Below are 15215 nucleotides of genomic sequence, written 5' to 3' on the forward strand. Positions count from 1 at the left end.
CTTCACCAAAATTGATCTAGCCCAGGCGTACTTGCAAATGGAGGTAGAAGAAGCTTCGAAACAATACCTTACGATCAACACCCATAAAGGTCTCTATCAATACAACCGGCTGGTATTTGGAGTAGCCTCGGCTCCGGCTATCTGGCAAAGGGCGATGGATCAGGTCCTGCAAGGGATTCCAGGGACCCAGTGTTATTTGGACGACATCTTGGTCACGGGCGAAAATGACGGTGATCACCTCGCTAACTTGGAGAAGGTGCTCGCCAGATTAAAGGAATATGGGCTACGAGCTAATCGCCACAAGTGCGAGTTTTTCCAGAAACAGATCTCGTATTGTGGCCACGTCATCGATGAAGAGGGGTTACATAAGTCCCCTGACAAGATTGAGGCAGTAGTCAAGGCTCCAGCACCGGAAAATGTGTCACAACTGAGGTCGTTCCTCGGGCTGGTAAACTATTACCACAAGTTCTTACCAAATTTGTCTACGGTACTACACCCGCTGAGCACCCTACTGCAAACAGGGGTGCCATGGAAGTGGGATGACGAACGTAGACGAGCTTTCCAGAAGTGTAAAGAATTGATCACATCAAAAGAGGTGTTGGCCCATTTCAACCCAGCACTACCAATTCGTTTGGCATGTGATGCATCACCCTACGGCATTGGAGCGGTGCTGTCGCACAAATTCCCAGACGGGTTGGAGAGCCCAGTGGCCTTTGCGTCTCGGTCACTAACCTCAGCCGAGCGCAACTACGCCCAGATTGACAGGGAGGCCCTCAGCCTAGTATGGGGAGTAAAAAAATTCAACCATTATCTGCATGGGCAGAAGTTCACCTTGCTGACTGACCACCAACCACTTGTCTCCATCTTTAATCCTAAGAAGGGCGTGCCAGTAATGACTGCACAGCGGTTACAAAGATGGTCCCTGTTTCTAGGGGCGAATCAATATGAAATAGAATATAAAGGCACGAAACAGCATGGGAACGCTGATGGGCTATTGCGCCTGCCACTGCCTACGGTGGAGGAAGCACCAGCAGTGGACCCTATCGAGATATTTTATTCATCGATAATTGAACGATTGCCAGTAACAAACGCGGATATAGAGAAGGAGACCCGCAATGATCCGACGCTGTCACGGGTATATGAATTGACGGTGAGGGGATGGCCAACACATGGCGTCTCACTGTTGCCAGCATTCTCATCCAGAAGAGAACAGCTGTCAGTATGCCAGGGGACAGTGATGTGTGGATCCAGAGTGGTGATTCCACCCAAGTTAAGGGAGAGAGTGCTAAAGGAGCTACATGAAGGTCATCTGGGGGGAGTGAAAACGAAAAGCCTTGCTAGGGCTTATGTGTGGTGGCCGGGAATCAATCAACAAATCGAAGACCTAACTAAGAGCTGCTTAGGATGCCAGAAGGTCCAAAATGCACCACCACATGCCCCACTACACCCATGGGAGTGGCCCTCCTCTCCATGGCAATGGGTGCACATTGATTTCGCTGGTCCATTCATGGACTCAATGTTCTTAATAGCAGTGGATGCTCATTCAAAGTGGCCTGAGGTGATAAAGATGTCTTCAACCACTACAGAGAAAACGATTGCAGTCCTACGGACCATATTTGCCAGAAACGGTTTGCCAGAGCAGATCTGCTCTGATAATAGACCACAGTTTGTGTCCGACGAGTTCCAAAAATTCATGAAAAGGAATGGGGTAAGGCATTACACATCGGCCCCGTATCATCCAGCCACCAATGGATTGGCTGAGAGGTTCGTACAAACCTTTAAGATGGCGATAAAGGCCATGTGCGACGAGGAAATTCCACTACAGCATAAGATGGACAATTTCTTATTAGCCTACCGAAACGCGACACATGCAGTTACCAACCAGACCCCGGCCATGATGTTCTTTAACAGAAGGTTGAGATCTCGTCTGGATTTGCTCAGACCAAACGTGCGAAGAAATGTTGAGGACAAACAATTCCAGCACATCAACGAGAAGCCGACAAGGAGCTTCAATGTAGGGCAACCAGTCTTGGCCCGTGACTATCGAACAGAGAAGTGGCAACCCGGAACGATATGTACAAGGCAGGGGCATTAATGTACACAGTGGATGTCGGGGAGAACATTGTGAGACGCCACGTCGATCAGATCTTAGCATCACAGGAAGGCGTCAACCCCATGTCTCGAGTACCTGGGGATGAACCCGACATACTGGTAGCATCTACTTCAGACCCAGTAGCAGTGGAACCTGATGAACTACCCGATGAAAAGGGGTCAGAATCGCCTCTGCACCAAGAACAAGAACCTCCGGAAAGGCGCTATCCCAAAAGGGTCAGGAAGCCGCCCCAAAGACTGAATCTTTTAATGGACTTTTTGTTATTGAATGTACATGTAAAAATGTAATTGTTAGTTGAATATTAAAGGGGTATTATTAATCTAAAAAGGGAGGAATTGTAGTGTATGTGCTTTAAGTCAGAACTACTTTTTACAGCTCCTGTATACTGTAGTACCGGCAGTAACCACACCGGTATATAAGCTGTGCGCATGCCTCTGTACTCCAGTCTAGAGATGACCCTCCTCCAGTAAAGACCTGTTGTTTGTTATATACAGCATCCGTGTAATTCTTTATCCACTGAACCACGGATCTAACAGGTGACTAGCAGCTTGGCGCTCCTGTTGATGCTCCTGCTGTTGGTGGTGCTGTTGCTCATTGTTCTGCTGCTGTCGCAGCTGGTCTTCGTTCGAATCCGATGTCCAGGAGGAAATAAATTAAATGTTCGTCATGCTTCTGGAATATGCCTCAGTTGAGGAAGCGCTTAGTCAAGGTGGGGAGAGGGGTTTCCAAGGAGGTCACACTGCAGATCGGTGTCAGGCTCCAAACTTCCACAACACTGAGTATGCCTGCTAAAAGATCCCCCAGACCTGAAACAACAAAGTTCTGCCACCTGCAAATGATCATTGGTGAAAACTCCTTTGTAATGGTGGAGCTGCAGCTGTGAGTAAGCAATCCACTCGTGAGGCTGCCAGGATTAACTGGCATAGAAACATAGAAGATAGGAGCAGGAGTAGGCCATTCGGCCCCTCGAGCCTGCTCCGCCATTCAATGAGATCATGGCTGATCATCCAAATTCAGTACCCTGTTCCTGCCTTCTCTCCATATCCCTTGATCCCTTTAGCCTTAAGAAATATATCCAACTCCTTCTTGAATATATTTAATGAATTAGCCTCTGCTGCCTTCTTTGGTAGAGAATTCCACAGGTTCACCACTCTCTGGGTGAAGAAATTCCTCCTCATCTCTGTCCTAAATGGCTTACCCCTTATCCTTAGACTGTGACCCCTGGTTCTGGACTCCCCGACCATCGGGAACATCCTTCCAGCATCTAGTCCTGTTAGAATTTTATAAGTTTCGATGAGATCCCCTCTCATTCTTCTAAAGTCCAGCGAATACAAGCCCAATCGACCCAACCTCTCCTCATACATCAGAGGAGGCGTAAAGGATGGGGGGGAATGTCTAAAAATCGGAAAGGACTCTCAAAATGGGATTATAGAGGCTATTAAGTGGTTGTTAAGGGCCTTAAGGGCCTATCCCGCCTCTTAGAGGTGGAATGGACAGGGGGTCAGAAAACACGCATATGGGGAAATTGCTTGGAGGCGGGATTGGGGCCGCCCGCCATTTTTGGCGATTTTAACAACTCACACGCCTCCAATCCTGCCTCCTCGGGCCTGGCAAAATCGAGCCCTATTCCTCTATTTATGAAGCGCAGGCTCCCGTATGCCTTTTTAACTGCTTTCTCAACCTGCCCTGCTACCTTCAATGATTTGTGCACATATACACCCAGGTCTCCTCTTGGGGCGCTGCGAGCCAATATCGTGGCGCGACGTGCCGCGGTACTGCAGGCCTTCCTCCCCTTATTAAAGGGGAAGGGCCTGGTGCAGCGCGTCCCGACGCCCAGCTGGGCCACCAGGGGTCAGGAGTGCTGGCAAACGAGCCCGGGACTCTAGAGGAGTGTCGGGCTTACGGAGAGCAGCCGGCAACCCGCGGGGGGGCTTCACGGGGGCCGGGGACAACAACGGGGGCAGGAGCTGGCAGGCGGCCAGCAACAAAAATAGCCACCCACCACCTCCCCTTTAACTAGCGCTGCCCCGGCCGCAGGTAGGCCCTTCTGAACCCGGCGGACATAGCATCCGACGGTAAGTTGGGGGCGCCACCCAATATTACAGCCGTGGCACGAGCGGGGCACTGTGATGACGTCATCACCAGCGCGCAGCACCTTGCGGCGCGAATGGTTAGCATCGCTGCCAACTTCCCGCTGAGTTTCGCGGAAGGCGTTAGCGGCGCCGCGCCCAGGTGCTAGTTGATTTGCGCCCCGTTAGGGCGCTAACAGGAGGCGCAAATCAACCAAATTTAGCCCCCAAGTACATTCAACTTTGTGTCACATCTATCAATGCTAATTTCCACTCTGCTCACATCATCATTCTTGTTGCCTTCAATGTTCCTTAGCAATGACTAAACTTCTCCTCTTCCACTGATCAGACTAGCACCAATATAGAGCCCTTTGCTATCTGGAATGACCTTGGATAACTAAATCCGCCAGTCCACAGCCCCAATCAGCACAGTAATTCAGTCAATCTCAACAGTTTCTTCACTAGTAACTCTTACATTGGGCCAGATTTTGCTGAAAAAATAACTGACAATAGGTCATCGGCCTGAAGCGTTAACTGTTTACCTCTCCATAGATGCTGCCTGACCTGCTGAGTATTTCCAGCATTTTCTGTTTATATTTCAGATTTCCAGCATCTGCAGTATTTTGCCTTTCTTTCCCTATCTTTATTGTTCTTTGTGTACTTGATTTGGTATTGAATTCACCCACTCTTCAGTCATTCCTGTTTATTTCTCAATCCTTAAATTTTATTGGTTAAGGAGATACACTGTTTGTCCCATTGTTCACCATGATCCCATATGCCCTATTGCCCTCGCTGCACCATTAAAAAAAGTTAAAACCTAAATGTGCACGAACAAGTCAAACTAACGGGGCATGCTAGGAGATGCCCTGCTCCAACAAAATCTGCCCCTATGTATCTGCTCTTCTTGACTACTTTTCTTCTCTGCTTGTTGTAGAAAACTAGGCAACAATTCACACTTTGTAAACTCTCCTATCCTTTTTTGAGTTATTCTATAAGTTTCTGCTCCTTGCATGGAGCCTCACTTGCAAGGAATGCACATCAGGAATCCGTTTGCATGCCCAAATTCCCGATACGCACTCTGGTGGGCAAGATTTCTTGTTGGGAGGGCAAACTCAAATTTTTCCCAGCCTGCCAACTGGGATGGTCTTTGAGAAGATCTTTGTTGCTTTCCTGAATCAAATGGTTACTTTTATTTGTGCAACCAATGCAACTGGTGTTATTTTAGTTGGTAAGGAAGGTTTCATATCTCACTCTTTCCTTCTACCAGATCTGGTGCTGCAACTTGGTTGAAGCACGCCTGCCATTTTCCAGTTTCATTAATTGCCCATCACACCCAACATCTTGATCCAGAAACATTTCTGTTAGTAGCCTTAGTAAATCAACTATTAGAACTGCCAAAAGCAAATGACATAAAAATGATAACTGCTGCCATCTGGACATTTTCCACAGCTGTAGTTTTGTATTAGCTAGTTCTTTATCTCCCAAAGGCAAGTTGAGGTTTTTGGCTCAGCTCACCATCCTCTTCCAACTTTAATCTCAATTATCTTGTAATGAGCCATCACCAATATCAAGAGGTTACAATTCCGTCTCTCAATAATTTCATTGAAAACATTAATGTGAATATAAAATAGGATTTTCAGGAAAGTCTCAAGTTCAGACATTGATCTGTGCTGCGTTATCTGAACTCAGTCAGCTCAGCAGTGTAGGGAAAACATTATCCAATCTGGAAAGCGGATGTATCGTCAAATAGTAAAACCTGGCAAGACAATGGCAAGCTGAGATAAATAGGTGACCTCCGTTTGGCAAAACAGTACGAATGGATCGTCATCACAGGACACTTGGTGTGAGCTGATCATATACAGTTGAGAAAGTGGTTGTGCAGCAAATAGACTGACTACAAAAGGCAAGCTGGAGGAAATTGGGAGGATGTTTTCTTAAAATCTACTAACAGTATTCAAGGTGGTTACGATGAATCTAGGAAAGTACAGCACCTCTGACTCCCACAGAGGTAACCAAAATTCCATTCTGTTTGTTCCTGTACTTCTATCTCTATCCATTATTAATAGCTTGATTTAATATGGTCCCACTATGTATTCCAGAGGGTCAATGAGTCACATTATGGTCTTGACCACTGGAATATCTCAGAAACTACCTGTGCCTCTGAAAAGAGGACACAAGCAAACATGCATCTCAGAAATCCAGACAGGCCAGCAAATTAAGTAAACCAAATGATACAAGGCAGAATTTCTTGCTGATGAAAGTGATTTCACTGGCAGATGCTGGGACAGAAGGCTCAGAAAACAATGGGGTTGGTTTTAACTCCTGGGCGGGAACATGGCAAAGTGAGCGGCATGTCCATCCGGGAGCAGCATTAGGCAGGCACACCATATTTTAATGGCCGGGCCTCATTAGCACACTACTTGGTGGGAAATGGCAAAACCGCACGTTAAAATCGGGCAGAAGCCCACCACCAGGGACCCCAGGATAACCCGCCCAGCACCCATTACAAATAGGAATTAAAGGCCAGTGTGGTTATTACTTGTTGGGAAGGGATCCCGTGAAAAGCTACACGGTTTTTCTGCCATTCTACTGCAAAATATGTAGATTCCTTTCTATGCTTTCCCATCACAAGATTTCATAGAAGAATGGCAAGAGGAGAGCAGGGAGATAAGATAGTACAAGTAATGGAGTGATTGCGCTCTTCATTATCCCAGCAACCATAGGTACAGGCCCAGCTATCTAGCAATCATAGAGGCGTACTGCCTTCACAGGCAGTTATAGAGCAGTGCCATCTGCTGCAGGGAGACCCGCAGATAATCAAAAGCATACATCACCACTTGCTCCACCTCATGTGTATACTAACTCACCCAGTGCTGCCTCCTCAAGCTCATTATCTAAATTCTTGGAGAATGTAGCTGTGCTGATGCTTACAACAGTTGGCAAGAATGATGGATGGCGTTATGAAGTACTGCTTGTTCTGGGCACTGGAAATACTGGCTGTTATTCAATGCCTATAAAAACAGGAAATGTAACGTGTTACAATATTGGTTGCAAGAAACAATGCTTACACAGCAACAAAGTCAGAGGATATTTCAGTGTGTGAAAGAGAGGGAGTGAATTGGAGAAGATATATCAAGAAAATGATGAAATGAGCCCTCCCTGGTTTTGCCCTCTTCCACTTCTACTATACTTTCAACACTAATGGTGTTCACTGAAGCCTCTTTGAACTGAAAAGGGCTTAGCATTGTTTTCTTCTCTTTCCTGGTACAAATCATCTTGTCCGAGTTGTAAGAGCATGGGCAGTGACACCCAAGCCCCCATCCTGCCATAGGAAGCTATTCTGGGGCAGTTGCGAGCTGCTGGGTTGGTAGGCCAGAAGGTTTTAGAGGGGTATATTGGATATAATGAAGGATGCAGCCACAGACATTATGAGGTTGTTTTTGGATGGCCAAGTATTGAGTGGAGCTTCAGCTATCCTGGTAGCCTGTTAGGAATATTGTGTCCCTTCCGAATGCTCCAGTTCCCATTATTTCCATCAGCTCTTCATTCCCATTATATCCTCTATTGCTGGATCGTTCACTTTGTACCATCCCCTAACTGCCTGTCTGTTGTCATACCCCTTAGTCTGTGTAAACTCCTCTCCACTTCATCCTGCATTCACTGCCACAATGCATCTCTCTGACTGGCACTTCAGCCTATTCCCTTCTTTACATTGCATCTGTTCAGCAAGACATAATTAATTTAACCTCTATGATCACCATATAACAGGAAAAGTTCTGATATCCGGCACCGACGGGACCGGCGTGTTGCCGATCTATCAAAAGTGCCGGACATGCAAAGTCAACGTTGAAGCATACGGAGATGAAAATCTCCGTATTTGACAACAAACACTGTTGCTCAGCAACAGCTCGTAAACACTCGGCCCGTACCTTGAAGCGTCTCTGAAGCTGTTGCGAAGCTACAAAGATGCTTTCCAGAGCCCGCCTGTTAACAGAATGCTAGGAGAAGAAAAAAAAACGAACTAAAACGGCTGCTGATTTCTGCCGTTAGAGCAAAGTTTCCGGCCATACAACCTCCGGATAAACTAAAGTTTCCTGTACCTTACATCACTTCTGAGTTGTGTTCCCTAACTGTTCACCTTTCCTCTACTCCCTCCCCTTCCAACCACCATTGCTGCCATCACTTCCCTCTTACTACCTACCTTTTCACTTTGAACTATTCATTCAACCCAGTATCTTCCCTTCCCCTTTGCTCTGCTGTCAGTCACTTCACTCAACTATCCAATCACTCTGTATGAGATGTGACCCAAAACCTGCCCAGAGATTTCCAAACAGTGGTGTTTTCAACAATCGTGCTCAAATTCTGGGAAAACAGAAAGGGTGAATGTTAAGACTGATGGGTCAAGGTAGCACTGTAATGTGAGGACAAAGGGGGAGAAATTCGGTATCGCCCCATTTGGGGCGCAATTATCGGCCGGGCGCAAAGATTAGCGCCTGGCGCTAATTATCGCCTCAGACAGCAAACTTGGCTTTTATCGCCCCTGGAGGTGATTGGAGCGCTAAATCGGGTGCTACACAACTCTCTTAAGGCGCGATGGCCGAGGAGCGAGGCGCTACCTCATAGGGCAGGCGCAGCGCAGGTGCTGTCAGTTAGCGATTGAACACAGACACACTGGCGCCGGTCAGTTCTTAAAGGGGAGAGTCGATCTTGCTCTGCAGCCACACCCTGCTCAGTGGAGCCTTGAATCTCGGCCTGGGTCGACCTGTGGCTAAATTTAGCAGCCAGACACTATGGAAAGGGCCGGGGAATGAGCACAGCGCATCTGCGAGCGGGCTTTGGAGGCTCTGGTTCGCGGGGTGGAGCGCAGAAGATTCATTCTGTACCCAGAGAGTGGCAGAAGGCCTTTGCCAAGCGAGTACAGGAAAGTGTGGAGGGAGGTGGCTCAGAGAGTGTCCTCAAGCAGCATGGTGCCTAGGACCCATGTGCAATGTAGGAAAAAGTTCAACGACCTCACTCGTGTCATCAGGGTGAGTGCCTTTTTTTCAAAACCTCTTCATCCCTCCATCTCCACCTCACTTTATGGCCAGAGGGTCTTGAAAGCCCCAATGCCCAACACTCATCCAACACCTATGGCCCTTTCATGAAACACACACACACATTCCACACTTTGCATACAGTAAGGGCTATTCAACCATGGGAGGCATTTCAGGCAAGATCATGGCTGCATACAGTAAGGGCTATTCAACCATGGGAGGCATTTCAGGCAAGATCATGGCTGCATATTTACTCAGATGCTGTTCTTTTTCTTGCAGGCCAACGGACCGGTGGAGGGCGGCCTCACCTTCAAGCCCTCAGCGATCTTGAGCAGCGCGTCCACAGGATTGTGGCAAGCCGGGTGATTGGTCCCATCACCACTGGAGACGCCGACCCCGTTCTGGACAGCAATGGTAAGGTCATCACCTTTTTGTCCTTGCTCCTTCCACTTGTTCCTCACAACAGCAGCCTTTGACACTTTCAATCCAAATCACTAATTCGCTGCACTCATGCCTCCCTTGCTGCCACCCTGTCCTCACGCTAAAGCCACTCTTGTACCTCACTGCTTTCAGATGGTAATTCACCAGGTGAGGAGACGGGCCCTCAAGCTGCCAGTGAGAGTGAAGCTGAAGGCGAGGAGGAAGAAGAAGCCGGACCATCAGCGCCAACCTCAACCGAGGCAGCCCATGCCCATACTGGGGACAGTCCTTCCCTGGAGGGGAGCAGGGGGGAATGGTCTGATGAGGGTGAAGCTCTAGGACCCAGAGGGCTGGAGCAATACGAGGAGGTTAGGGAAGCTCAGGACCCTTCTCCCCGGACGGAGAGTATGGCCTCGAGTCCTGCTGCACTGGATGCAGACGAGGAGCGGGTCCTCGCTGAAATGAGCGCCCAGGTGGAGCAAAGGCACACTGAGTTCACGGCTGCAGTGACAAGGATGCCCAAATCCATTGGATCACTGGCAAGGAGTGTGGAGCACTTCGCTGTAGCACAGGCGGCTGCCACGCAAATGCTAAGTGCTGCAATGCAGTCAGTGGCTGGTCTCATGCAGACGCAGATTGAGGCCACGCGAGCACTGACTGCTGCCACCCTCGCTGGATCGGGCAGATTTCCCCGGGGCTCCATCAGATTGCTCCGGATGCTGAAGTGCTGCCCCGTGGGAGTGTCAGTGTGTCGGTCGAGCAGGGAGTTGCTGTCCTCTCTCAAGATGACAGCATTCCTGCTGCCACCACTGGCACTTCTCCACTGCAGTTGCCACCACCTGTAGGACAGACTGCTGCCGCCCATGCAGAGTTGGAGCAGTCAGCAGCCGGGCCCTCCAGGCCCAGAACTGGTCCAGGCCGTCCCTCAAGGGCATCTGCAGTCTCAGTTTCTGACACTCAGCAGCCTTCCCCCAGCCTTGCTCCAGCCACTGGGGTCCCGTTACAGAGGAGCTGCAGGGTGGGAAGGGGGCAATTTCACAAGGGAAGCAGATCACCCTCGAGGGGCAAAAAGGAGGAGGTGTGGCAAAATGTCTTTCATCGTTTTATTGAAGGCCGAGGTTCGTGGTCAAATTTTTGTGACTGTTTTGGACATTGTCTCCAGGTTGTGAGAGCCAGTTATGTGAATGACTGTTTTTTTTTGGTGTTTCATTCTATTACTTTGTCATGCGGAAATGAGACACGGTTTGTGAAATAAAGAAGTGTCTGTATTCAAAATGTGCATGGTTGGTCTTTGCACTCATTGCTGCCTTGACCGGCTTAGAGGTTGCGGGATGATTTCATTCAGGTTGTTTGAATAGCAGAAGCCATTCCCTCAGAGGGGGCCTAGAAGCGACTTGCTATGAGCCTTTGACGAACGGCCCTTCCACTTTGTGCCTCCCTCCTGCCTTGGTGCTGCTGATGATCATCCTCCTCATCATCATCCTCCTCCGCTGGTGCTCCAATGTCTGCTGGCATTGGCTGGGTTCTGAGGATTGCCAGGTTATGCAGCATTCAGCACACAACGAAGTGGGAGACTTGCTCAGGCGAGTACTGCAGGGCTCCTCCAGAATGGTCCAGACAGCGGAACCGTTGCTTGAGCACGCCGATTGTGTGCTCAACGATGTTCCTGGTAGCTTGATGGCTCTCATTGTATCATAGCTCAGCGGGGGTGCTGGGCGAACGGAGCGGTGTCATCAGCCAGGTGCACAGAGGACATCCTTTGTCCCTGAGAAGGCAACCTTCTGGGTGATGCAGTGCCTGGAAAAGGTCTGCCACAGAAGTCTGGCGCAGGATGAAGGCATCGTGGCTGCTGCCTGGAAAGTGGGCACTGACAGCGAGTATCAGCTGTCTGTGGTCACAGACCAACTGGACGTTTAAGGAATGGAAGCCATTCCGGTTGCCGAACTCCTCGGCATTCTCTTGCGGCGCCCGCAAAGCCACATGCGCGCAGTCAATGGCACCCTGCACCATGGGGAAGCCCGCTATCCTAGCAAAGCCCGTTGCGCGTTCTTGCTGCTTGTCCGAGGTCATGGGGAAAGAGATGTGCTCTCGTCTCCTTTTAAAGAGGGCATTTGTTACCCGACGGATGCAGCAATGCACCGCGAACTGGGAGATATTGGCGATGTCCCCAGTAGCTGATTGAAATGAGCCGGTGGCATAAAAGTTGAGAGCCACTGTTATCTTCACTGCCACTGACAGAGATGTCCTGTTCCTCAGTTGAGGCTGCAGATCTGGCTGAAGCAGGTGGCACAGCTCAGTGACCGCCTCCTTGCTGAATCGCAGCCTTCGCAAGCACTGCTCCTCAGACATATTAATGTAGGAGAACTGTTGTCGAAAAACCGTGGGCGGGTAAGGTCTCCTGTACCGAGGTCTGTTAGCCCTCATCCGTCTGGCCATGATTGCCACACTCTCTCTGCGTCTGTGTGCCCTCCGAATGTGATGGAGAAGGACAACATTCCCATTCATTGCAGCCCCCATAGTATCTGGTCAATCAAAGTTATGAAGGTCAAAAAGCAAAGTACAGGAAACTTTGTGCTATCTGGCACCGATGGGACCGAGCTGTTGCCGTTCCCTCAAAACTGCTGGACACACCAGCGTTAATGTTGAAGCATACGGAGCTTTTCATCTCCGTATCTGACAACAAACACTGTTGCTTAGCAACAGCTTCTAAACAGTTGACCCGTACCTTGGAAGCGTCTCTGTAGCTTAGCAACAGCTTCAGAGAGACTTTCCAGAGCCTGACTGTTGGAAAAAAAAGCCACGAGAAGAAAAAAAACCTAACAAAATGGCTCCTGATTTTTGCCAGTGGCTCGAGCTTGCCGGACACTTAGCCTCCGGATAACACAAAGTTTCCTGTACCTGCAAAGTTATGGTCAGAAGCCAAAACTACCTCAGACAGCGTTGACTCAATGCAGAAGTCTCTCTTTCTCCTCTCTCTCAGAATGAGTGGTGCAAAAATGGCTACCACAAAAGCCAGGAAGAGGCCCCCTTTAAATAGCGACTGGGAAGCGTTCCAGTCAACCTGTCATTGGTAGCGCCAGGTGGAAAGGAGGGGGGCGCCACTGAATTTCCAGTCCGGGGGGCCCCAAGGGCGTTGCACTCTCGAATGACATCAAGATCTGTGTGCGTAGGAGATCGGGCGGTATTGTTTAGCGCCGCCGCAAAATGTCCAGTCAATTTCGCGAGAGGCGCAGAGGTCACTGCACCCGGGCGCTAGTTGGTTTGCGCCCCACTTAGCACCCTCTTAAGGCGCTACCAACTGAATTTTTCCCCCAAAGAGTCTTTCACAGTTAACTTCTGGCTCCAAGTAGTGGCAAGAGCTAGGGACATCCAAACTTGTTAAGACTGAATGGAAGGTTGCATTGTCAAATCAAGACTAGCAGGGCCTGGGTAGATTGGCTGAAGTTGTATTGAAGGAATTTGCTTTGCCATCATTTATATGCAAGAGTTAAGTTTCTGAGAATGAAAGCAAAGTTAGTTATATTGAGGGAGAAAAGTTACCAGGAATAGAAAAAAATACAACTGAAGATTCATTGCGTCAATGTCCCAAAGACAAGCCATGGGGTGGGGGGGGGGGGGGGTGGCGGGGGGGGAAGAGGCACGGATCAGAGAGCGGTTGATTCAACCAACTTTATTGTGCCAACTCAGAAGGTTGGGTTCTTCTAAGCTCCTGGCATCATTGGTGAAGCTGTGAGCTCCTCAGCAATGTGAGCCAAGTAGGCCTTAATATGGACTTGCTATTCAAAGTTGTTACTTTAATAGTTATGCAGAGTTTAGTCTTAATTAACCTTGCTCTCAGTTAATCTCAGGTACTGGAGTACTACGTGTAATAAGTAGAGGCCATCTGAAGCAGAGTTGCTGTGACACACTTAAAACTCCTTTGTAAACTCAGGCGTTATTCAATCAATTAATATCTACCCAAGTACCTTGAGCACTTGTACTGTTTAATATTAAGATGCTGCTAATTGTATCATAAGTGTGTTCATACAGTAGTATTAGCTCACAATTTCATGGTCTAATGTTTTATTTGATAACTTTGGCAACTCATTCACTCAGTGGCTTACTTTTACCTTAACAGGTAGTTGGTAGCAGTTGATGCAAAACGATTCAAACAAGCCAAAGTCAGACATCTAGTACTTCTCTAGATATAAATGTTTTACCCCAACAATTTATTTAATGAGGAGTTACGGTACGGGGGCTAAGGATTTGTCTGATGCCCTTTGATTAATATTCCTTACTAAATGTATTGACTTACCAATCCCAGTGTTCTTACAACGCCTCTCCCCCAAGGACAGGTAGTAGGAGGTAGGGGCCCCTTTACCCTCAACTGGTTTCCTCCTCCACTCCCCCTACTCCCCTCTCTTCCCATCTGTTTCCCTCAATGAATCTTTCTTTGCTTTCAAAGTTCCAATTGCCCATTTAAAAAAAACTAAAATTAGAATCAGGAAAGATGGTCCGTCTGCCCCTCCCTCCCTTCATGTCTTACACACATTAGCAATTAGAATCTCTGTCAATCAGCATTTGCCTTTTCTTTAAAAAAAATCAAACTATTAGCATAAAGGAAGATTATTTATTTCTCTCACCCTCAGCTTAATATACTTCTAAAGTTTATGGAATACAAACCAAAAGCTACAACAGGTGTATAATGAACACTGTCCTGCTTTCTTTCTCTCTTACCTGAATAAAGGTTTTAAAATGTGTCCTTTACTTCGAATGATTTTGAAAACCAATTGAACAGAAATTGCTAAAATCTTTAAAAAGTTGCATCTGGGGAAATTAGATGCACTGCACAATCCAAAATTCAGAGCATAGCATCACAGATGTGGACATAGCAATTTATAATGGTAAAAAAGCTAACATAAACATGACAACAGGCTTTGTAGACAGGAAGGGCTAGAAATTTGTTATAGCGATGTCAGTAGAAAGGTTGGAGAACCAGGCACAAATGAAAAATTTGTGCTCACTGCTCAATAAAATGATTGGAATCCTAAATCAAGTCTCAAAAGCCAAGCTCATTGGCACTGGACTTAAACGGTAGACCAATATCGGGTGCAGTCTAATCACAACTCATCATTGCCACAGGCTTTTTTCACTTCTTAAAGGGTAGATTCATTGATGCTGCAGCACCTCATTCTCAGCATTGCTGGCTGTGCAGCTGCCTCAGCAAGCAGAAGGAGCCAGAGGACTGAACCAGGTGTGCTCATGGCAAGTCCACGCCCCAGGGAAAGAGCCTACAGATTCTCCAATGAAGGATTGAAGGTATTGGTTTTTGCTGTGGAGAGACGGAGGGCGATACTCTACCCGGCAAGTGGTAAGAGGCCCTCGCCACAAGTCCTCCACATCATGTGGAGGAAGGTAGCGCAGCATATCTCAGGCAGCACTGTGGTCCCCAGGACACCCACACAGTGCAGGAAGAAATTTAACGGCCTCACTCGGGTGGTCAGGGTGAGTGAATGCTTCAACAAATGTTACATACCACCATCTGTACCACAATCTTCACGCACTGCCCAAAGCACCACATCCCCAGCACTGAACCACCAA

General features: G+C 48.2%; 1 protein-coding gene across 6 annotated transcripts in view; it reads right to left on the reverse strand.

The window, feature by feature from the left end:
- gulp1b (GULP PTB domain containing engulfment adaptor 1b) overlaps positions 1-15215 on the reverse strand; it is a 607790-nt gene that overhangs the window by 269084 nt on the left and 323491 nt on the right. For 4 of the 6 annotated variants that reach the window (XM_085985903.1, XM_085985906.1, XM_085985905.1 and 1 more), the window contains exon 3: positions 7050-7193. The exons of the other annotated variants lie outside the window; for them this stretch is intronic. The gene's annotated coding sequence lies outside the window, so the exon portion shown is untranslated. The remainder of the gene's footprint in view (positions 1-7049; positions 7194-15215) is intronic. 6 annotated transcript variants of the gene reach the window in all.

This window comes from Somniosus microcephalus, chromosome 4 (genome assembly GCF_052327205.1).
Source record: "Somniosus microcephalus isolate GS21.2 chromosome 4, FLI_Smic_1.0, whole genome shotgun sequence".
NCBI classification, from domain to species: Eukaryota; Metazoa; Chordata; class Chondrichthyes; order Squaliformes; family Somniosidae; genus Somniosus; species Somniosus microcephalus.